Source organism: Hyperolius riggenbachi, chromosome 6 (genome assembly GCF_040937935.1).
Source record: "Hyperolius riggenbachi isolate aHypRig1 chromosome 6, aHypRig1.pri, whole genome shotgun sequence".
Taxonomy (NCBI): Eukaryota; Metazoa; Chordata; class Amphibia; order Anura; family Hyperoliidae; genus Hyperolius; species Hyperolius riggenbachi.
The window spans coordinates 164,190,097-164,200,014 of record NC_090651.1 but is presented as its reverse complement, the minus strand read 5'-3'; positions in this window follow the sequence as shown (position 1 = coordinate 164,200,014).

Genomic DNA, 9,918 nt, shown 5'->3' with positions numbered 1-9,918 from the left:
CTAAAGGTGCGTACACACATGCGACTATAGTAGTTTGAAACTATCATTCCCCGATCGTTTCAAACGACGATTGTTTAAAAAAAAGCAGACAACGACTATTAAGTCTAACGACGGACGAGCTAGATCGTTAAAAACGAACGATCTAGCTTGGCGGATTTTTTTCCAACGATGATCGTTTGCAAAGGTAGTACATCGTTGGAAATGGTCGTTTGTACTAGGCTTGACATGCGCATTTCACTAGTTCTCCATGGAACTTTTCATTTTTATGCGCAGGCGCAATAGTTACTTTTACGTGGTGTAACGTTCGTTCTAACGATCTGATCGTTACACACCTTTTAAAACTAACTCTACTTAGGTCGTTCTTTCATCAATTAAAAGTTAGTTTGTCGTTGACAACGAACGATCGTTGTCGCATGTGTGTATGTAGCTTAAGGTTGTGTTCTCACTTTAGCAGAGAATGGACTTTTTTTTTTTGTCCGTTCTCAGCTCATCGCAAAACTGACAGTGAATGGCTCCTATTTTATATGTTCACATTTACATAGGTACATAATTATTTGGGTTGAAAAAAAGACATATGTCCATCGAGTTTAACCATTTGTTAATCTGCAATAGATCTGTTGGTTCTGTTGTAGTAAATGGGCCTCACGTCTGTTCAGTCTGCAATAATCCTGGAAGAGCAGATATATTCTCCATATAGACTATGGTGGTAACGCATCCACCCCAGGCTCCAGCCAGATCACAGCATACCATCAGAGTGGTCTACTCCCACTGGCCACATATGATCCGGCACACATGGGAACCGAGCCGTAACGTGTTCCTGAGGCGACATGGGGGAGATCAAATTACAACTAGTGATTAGACACAAATGAGGGGGAATTACATAAGCTAAACTCTTTAAATACATACAGGGTGCATTTGTTATGTTTTCCCTTATGTTCTGTGCAAGAGTTCAGGTCCACTTTAAATAGATTCATGTAGGGAACAAAACTCATACAGTACAAGCTGACAGTTCAACCCCCCAGTGTGGCAGCTTTGCAAGAGGTGTGTTTTTTTATCAACTACTACTTATTTCTTAAACAGTGTTGTCCTGGTTTACATTTTAGGAAATTCATTCAAAACTGGTATATGTGTTACAGTTTGTGTCAGGGACACTCTATAAGTTATAACACAGTACGATAGCCACAATTGTAGTTACCACCTCATCCACTGCACGTCATATAAGGCAAAGGCACCACCCCCTTTATGGAATTACACCATGGTGGCTTTTTCTGGAGGCTGGGTTACCTGCGCCATAGCCCAGCCTCCAGCCCTGTAGCCTGCCCCCAGCACTGGCTGTGGTGTAATCCCCTGATATCTTCTCAAAGAGCAATCTTGGGTGATTACACTGAAACCATAGTGTTGGGGTTGGGGTTGGACTACAGAGTGGGAGGCTGGGCTGTGGCGCTACCTTATTGATCCCTTCTGTTTCAATCAGGTAACCTTGTGCCATCTGTGAAATTTAATCTGTGGTCTAAAGCAGAGTTCCCCAACCCTGTCCTCAGGGCCCACCAACAGTACATGTTTTGCAGAAAACCACAAACATGCACAGGTTAGGTAATTAGTGTCTCAGCAGAGCTGATTAACTACCTCTCTGGATTTCCACAAAACATGCACTGTTGGTGGGCCTTGAGGACAGGGTTGGGGAACACTAGTCTAAAGCATTGAACACAGGAAAACACTGAGGCCCCGTTCACACTGCACGCGTTGCCGTCCGGATTTCTGCAATGCGTGCAGGAGCCCAACACGCAGGACATCAAAAAGTCCATAGACTGCACTGTCTGATCTTCACACTGCATGTGTTCCGAGAACACATGCTGCACGAATTTTTTTTTTTTTTTTTTTTTTTTTTTTTTTTTTTACGTGCAGCTGACCCATTCACTTTCAGTGAATGGCATTAGCCACGCAACGCATGCAAATGCAGATGGCGTGCGTTAGTACGTGTTGCGTTCCGAACGCACAGGCATCCGCGTTGGCTGATGTGAACGGGGCAAAATGGCTAAACACATATGATTGGTTTCCAAGTTACTGGAAAGAGTTAAGGCTCATACACACATCAGACCATAGTCTTTGGAAAATGAAAGATCACACACCAATTTTACCCCCTTCCATAGTTACATAGTTATTTTGGTTGAAAAAAGACATACGTCCATCGAGTTCAACCAGTACAAAGTACAACTCCAGCCTGCTCCTTCAAATATCCCTGTTGATCCAGAGGAAGGCGAAAAAACCCTTACAAGGCATGGTCCAATTAGCCCCCAAAGGGAAAAATTCCTTCCCGACTCCAGATGGCAATCAGATAAAATCCCTGGATCAACATAATTAGGCATTACCTAGTAATTGTAGCCATGGATGTCTTTCAACGCAAGATAAGCATCTAAGCCCCCTTTAAATGCAGGTATAGAGTTTGCCATAACGACTTCCTGTGGCAATGCATTACACATCTTAATCACTCTTACTGTAAAGAACCCTTTCCTAAATAAATGGCTAAAATGTTTTTCCTCCATGCGCAGATCATGTCCTCTAGTCCTTTCAGAAGGCCTAGGGACAAAAAGCTCATCCACCAAGCTATTATATTGCCCTCTGATGTATTTATACATGTTAATTAGATCTCCTCTAAGGTGGCTTTTCTCTAGACTAAATAAACCCAGTTTATCTAACCTTTCTTGGTAGTAGTATGAGAGCCATACCTACACAGTCTATTCTATGGAGCTGAACTCCCCATCAGACAGAAATCTTTGCAAGATGCTGTAGACATTCAAAAGATCAGTATCTGCAAAATGCATTCATAGTCTATATCTGCAGATCATCATACACACCTTGTTTAACTGACATTCATCTGCAGATTAGATCCACCAGGATAGATTTTCAGATCTGCAGATGAATGTCAGTTAAATCGTGTGTATGATGATCTGCAGATCTCATAGACTATGAATGCAATTTGCAGGAACGGATCTTTGGCAGGAACAGATCTTTGGCAGATACTGATCTTTTGTGTCTGTACAGCATCTGTGTGTGCAGCATCTTACAAAGATTTTTTTCTGATGGGGAGTTCAGTTCCATAGAATAGACTGTGTAGGCATGGCTCTCATACTACATGAAGGGTGGTAAGATTGGTCTGAGATCTTTCATTTTCCAAAGACTATAGTCTGATGTGTGTATGAGCCTTAATACTCAAACTTTTCATTTCACTTGCTGCTAATTAATAAAATTACTATTGCTGTCCACCATAATCAGATTTTGTTGATATCTAAGCTGTGTAAATAATGCAGAAAAGTTTCTGCTGTACACATAGGGAAGCTGAGAATTCCTCTCCTTTAATAGCTCTGTAATTACAGGTCAATCTGATAATTTGGCCTGCAGCTGGCAATGTTATCAAATTACTAGGGAAAAGCGCGTACAAATGCGCTTTGCACAAAAAGGAATCGCCCACTGGGAGGAGAAAAAAACCTCTCCAAAAACGGCCAATGCGAACGGCCACACGAGCGGAAAGCAATGTGAACAAAGCCTCATAAGGTTTTATTTAAAGAGAACCTGAACTGAAAATAAAAAGTCAAAATAACGATACACAGGTCAAATTTATCTCCTGTGTAGTCTACTCCTCAATCTCCTTCTCTGCTGTTTCCTGTTTGTGCACTGATCAATGGAATTCTCCATCCTCCATTTTAAAAATGGCCATTACCCCATAACAGCTTCTTGGTCAGCACACTAAGTTGTGCTGTAACTGACAGCTGCTGATATATAACTGACAGCAACTGGTATATTTCGGTTCTGACTAAATATTTTCAGAACTGGAAGGAATCACTGTAAGAAGAAAATGGTGAGCTTCTGCGAGGAACTGAAGGTGAGGTTATTATGTAATATTCATTTTCAGCTACGTCATGTATATTTTAAATAATTTTACTCTCTTCAGGTTCCCTTTAAAGCAGGGGTCTCAAACTCACGGCCCATTTGCGGCCCTCGATACAGTATTTTCTGGCCCGCGCCGGGAAAACCTTCCTTATACTTCGCCTCTGTGCTCCCATATAATCCGCCGCATCCATCTCACTGAAGCGAACTGTTTTGCCTACTTACAGTTCGCTTCAGTGGTCCCATACGAGTGATCTGCCGCATCCCCGCCTCTAAACGAGGGCTGCAGAGCCCCCAAATCGCCCGGGGGGGCAATCCGCCGGCATTTCCTGGAAGGGGCAGAGCTTTCAGCTTCAGCTCTAGCTCTGCCCCTCCTGACGTCAATCGCGGCGAATCGCTGCCTCTCTGTGAAGTAAGAGTGAGAGGGGCGGGCAGAGGCGGCGATGCGCCGCGATTGATGTCAGGAGGGGCAGAGCTGAAGCTGAAAGCTTTGCCCCTTCCAGGAAATGTCGGCGGATTGCCCCCCGGGCGATTTGGGGGCTTTGCAGCCCTCGTTTAGAGGCGGGGACGTAGTGGATCACTCGTATGGGACCACTGAAGCGACCTGTAAGTTAAATTTTAAATAGGAAAAAAAAGATCGCTTCAGTGAGAATGTGATTTTGAATAAAAATCAATGCAAGGGGGTGTCATGTTCAGAAGAACTGTTGATGATCTTCACTAGTGATGGGAATTCCGGCTCTTCTCAGAGAATCGGCTCTTCTGAATCGGCTCCCATTAAAGAGCCGGCTCTTACGGCTCTGAATCGGCTCTTAATTAAATATCACTAGACACCACTCAGAATCGGATTAAAAGCCCCGCCCCCGTCTCCATGCCAACTCCAGACTGCTTCTCTGACTGGGGCAATCCCTCCTGCTACTGCTCTGCTCCGCCCCAAATAATCCTACAAGCTGCAAGAGGAGGACTACATCTGCCAGAATGCCTCAGCGCCCTTTATTACGGAGCAAAGCAGAGCTAAAAGGGGCGGCTGAGGCATCGGCTCTTCTCAGAGTGAGCATCGGCTCCTCTGATTCACTTCAAAGAGCCAGCTCTTAGAGCCGGCTCGTTCGCGAACGACCCATCACTAATTTTCACTCAATGTTCTATTCATGTTCTGGACACTTCATGTTCATAAGAAATCATTAAAACTGTTAATATGTTCATAAGAAATCATTAAAACTTAATGACATTTGAGCACTTTTTTGTGAAATCCCTTATGCGGCCCAGCCTCATCCTCACTTTGTCTCCTGTGGCCCCCAGGTAAATTGAGTTTGAGACCCCTGCTTTAAAGGGAACCTAAACTGAGAAGGATATGGATTTTTCCTTTTAAAATTATACCAGTTGCCTGACTCTCCTGCTGATCCTGTGTCTCTAATCATTTTAGCCACAGCCCCTCAACAAACCTGCAGATCAGGGGCTCTGACTGAAGTCAGACTGGATTAGCTGCATGCTTGTTTCAGGTGTGTAATTCAGCCACTACTGCAGCCAAAGATATTAGCAGGACTGACGAGCAACTGGAATTGTTTAAAAGGAAACATCCATAATCCCTCAGTTAAGGTTTCCTTTAACCTTCCTGGTGGCAAGGATTCGGCTGAGTTGTTGTTAAACTTGCTACTAACTGTATGGACGAGATAGCTTCGTCAATGCTGAAAACTGGCCCGGAAAGAGTTATAATGGTGTATGTGAACTACCTACTGGCAGAAGGCAGATATTACAGCATTGCAGAAAATTCAGTTCTGGAATATACTATACTGTATATTGTACAGAATATGACACTTATTGCCACACTGGTCTGAACTTGGCAGTGACGGACTATAACTACTAGCATGGCTTAGTTGTGCAGCAGCCCAATGATGATCCCTAAAGATCTGGCATGGCGGACCTTTAGCTATGCCTAAGCATAACCTAACGGCATTGTTCTTGGCACCTCCCCACCCGCTAGAAGCCGCTCTGTCAGATGCGCTTGTTGTCAGAGAGGCGTCGTCAGCCAAAGGCACCAGTGCACTAACCCTGTACAGAAGTGTCATCAGCCTTTGCACACGATGCGTCTTTTGCTATGCAGGGCGGAGCAGAGAAACTATGAGCGTGCGTAATAGAGAAATTTCTGGTGGTGGGAGCAGCGAGAACAACTCTATTGTGCAGAAGTCGGGTGTTGCTAAAAATCAAACACACCACATCGTCATGCAATTGTTGTGCACCTGATATAGTCATTCTGGTCTGACCATAATGACCACCCCTGCCATGGCAGTAGTTATGGGGCACCACTCAGTTCAGACCAGCGTGTGTATGAACCTTTAGGGCTGGTTCAGGCGGATGTCTCAATCACCTGCCCTGTGTCTCATCCAAATGCTTTTCTGCAAGCGTGCAGAAAAGCAGTTGTTGACTTTCAATGGCAATTCCCAGCGATCGTCATTTTTCATCCGCAGGGGGACACAGGAGTGTGGTGCTAATAGACCCCAGAACAACCAGACCCTGCTGCTTCCAGACAGTTGAAAAAAATCTAAATCAAAATGCTGCTTTTGCATAAACAGCTGTGGCGATAAATGACAGGCAAGTGTGCATGTGTACACCAGGGAGATGCTTTAGGTAAGCACTGGACAGTATTTATTTCTGCATCTGTAGATTTATTTCTTCATCCATATTTGAGGGGGATATTTCTGTGATTAAAAAGTTTATTTTAGAATTTTTAATTTAACTTTAACATGATTTTGTATTTGAAACGTATTATACTCAAAATAGATACTAGACCCTTGCTTGATGGATTCTAGCAAGTTGCAAGCAAAAATTTCACGAAAATTAGTTGAACCGCTTTTTGCACAGAAATCCTGCATAAATTGAATGCTACGGAGGTTAAGGAATGTTTAAAGGGTCATTATTTATGCTTTATTTTATAGCTTAAAGTGGACCTGAACTCAGAACTCCTCTCTGCTCTGATACACAACAGCATGATAATCTTTAAAGGATACCACAACTGACATGTGGCATAATGAGATAGACATGGGTATGTACAGTGCCTAGCACACAAATAACTATGCTGTGTTCCTTTTTTTTTTTCTCTGCCTGAAAGAGGTAAATATCAGGTATGTAAGTGGCTGACTCAGTCCTGACTCAGACAGGAAGTGACTACAGTGTGACCTTCACTGATAAGAAATTCCAACTATAAAACACTTTCCTAGAAGAAAATGGCTTCTGAGAGCAAGAAAGAGATAAAAAAGGGGGAAATTCTTATCAGTGAGGGTCACACTGTAGTCACTTCCTGTCTGAGTCAGGACTGAGTCAGCCACTTACATACCTGATATTTACCTCTTTCAGGCAGAGAAAGAAAAAAAGGAACACAGCATAGTTATTTGTGTGCTAGGCACTGTACATACCCATGTCTATCTCATTATGCCACATGTCAGTTGTGGTATCCTTTAAAGCCTCTTTCACAGTGGAACGTTGTGTTTGATGTGACGTTAAAGTTGCACAACGTGCCCTTAACGCAGCACATGTAGGTTATGAAATTGGACGTTATTTTGCACTGCGTTGTGTCTCTTGGTGCGCCGTTTGTCGCATGTTGATGGAACGAAAACGGCACATGCGTTACATTTAAAAAAAACAAAAACATTACTGAGCATGTGCAACACACAATGCAGCAAATTTATTGCTAGACGCATAGCATGCAGCAATTTCTAAATATTGCTACACGTTACACACAACGTGTGCACTGTGAATGTGGCACAGACTTTGTTTTGCTGTGCATTAGTCTGCATTGTTTTTTATAGCGTGCAACTTTAACGTCCCACTGTGAAAAAGGGCCTTAACAAAAAACATGTATTTGTTACAGCTGCTTCAAATCCTAGAAATGTTTTGCAGTTTCTACTTCCTGATTCATGAAAGCAGACATATTGCTTACAGCCTGTGCTTTCAAATGGGCTCATCTCCCATCTCTGCCATAGGCAGTCATGTGACATAGGAGGATCAAACTACAATTTGTGATTAGGCACAAATGAGGGGGAATTAAACAGGCTACACCCTCTAAATACATTCAGGCTTAGTGCACACCAGAGCGGTTCGGATGCGGTTTGCGATCCGCTTGCGAGTGCGGATCCGCTTGGGTAATGTATTTCAATGGGCTGGTGCACACCAGAGCGGGAGGCGTTTTGCAGAAACGCATACTCCCGGGCTGCTGCAGATTTTAGATTGCGGAGGCGTTTCTTCCTCACTGTTAAGCATAGGAAAAACGGCACTTCAGAGCAGTTTGCCAGGCGTTTTGTTACAATAGCTGTTCGGTAACAGCTTTACTGTAACAATACAGGAAATCTACTACACCAAAACCGCAAAATGCTAGCTGAAACGCTACAGAAAAATAAGAAAAAGCGTTTCAAAATCTGCTAGCATTTTGCGGATCGGCTAGCGGTTTTTGGTGTGCACCAGGCCTCAGGGTACATTTCTCGGTTTTCCTTCTGACCTTTGCAAGAGTTCAGGTCCACTTTAAAAGACAGTGTGGTTTTAAAACTGCAAATGTGACAGAATTTTGCAAAATAAAAATGTCTTTTCTTTGCTAGTAATGTTCTATTCATTATCCATACTACACATACAGTTAAAGAGAACCCGAGGCGGGTTTGAAGACTGCTATTAGGACACAGAGGCTGGTTCTTTTATAGCTTAAAGAGAAGCTCCAACCAAGAATTTAACTTTATCCCAATCAGTAGCTGATACCCCCTTTTACATGAGAAATCTATTCCTTTTCACAAACAGACCATCAGGGGGCGCTGTATGGCCGATATTGTGGTGAAACCCCTCCCACAAGAAGCTCTGAGGACCGCAGTACTTTTGACAGTTTACCACAATGTAACAAGGTTCACAGACAGGAAATAGCTGTTACAGCTGTCTCCAACAGCCAAAACAGCTAGCAGCAGCTACATAACCTGCCCACAGTAAAAATGTCGCCATGTAATAAATGTCAGAATGTAAATCGGGGAGAGGAAATATTTTACAATGAGCAAACACTGACTAAATCATTTATACATAATTATTGTAAAAATGAAACTTTATTAAACTATTTTCACTGGAGTTCCTCTTTAAAGCATACCTGAAGTGACATGAAGAGATAAACATAGGTACGTATAGTGCTAGCTATAATTGAAGTAAGCCTGTCTTCCAGTACAGCAAGCGTTAATAAAAACTGCAGTTAATCTTTGCAAAAAAGCTTATGGAATTCAGTCCTGGTTTCCTAAAACAGTAGATAGAAGCCCAAAGTCTCTTACCTGTCAGGAGAAGGCAAATTAAAGTGAACCCCCGGACTAAAAATCGACTCAGCAGCACTGAAAAGGCTTGGTGTTTCTTTAACAGTTTCACAGCATCCGAACTTTGTTTCTCTTATAAAAGCCTCATTTTTAGCTGCACAGAAGAAAACTGCCCGGGCTTTTTCCCTCTGAAGCTGTGCAAAGCATGATGGGATTTCTGATGATGTTCTGTTTTGGTGCAATTTTTTTTTTTTACATTTTGAATTTGACATTTGAAGCCTAGCGCATGCAGCTGGGAGGGGTGATCAGGACACAGGACAGTTGGAACTGTGGCTCCTGCTCCTTGTCACCTCCTTTCAACCAAAAAGATGGCTGCCCCCATGAATCAAACATTTGCCTGTTCTTTTAAAACAGGGTGGGTAAGAGATATTACCTATCTATTCTAATTAACATAACTAATGTAACTTAATGCCAGTATGTTTGTTTAGGCTGAAGTCCCCCTTTAAGGTTTTACTGCAGGAAAGTTTAGTAATTGGTTCTTTTTTCAGCTAAATCAGAATCCAGAATCCATTTATTTGGCCAAGTAAGTTTGCACTTAGGCTTGGTTCACACTAGCTACGGTTGCAGAACGCGATCCGTGGTTCGGGCTCCGGTTTTCAAAAACCAGAACGCAAACTGATCCGTGCCGCCTTTTTGCAGCATACGTTTTCAGTCAGTTTGCGTATTAAAAAAATGGGGTGGGGGGGGGGGGGGGCACAAAGCTGGAGGG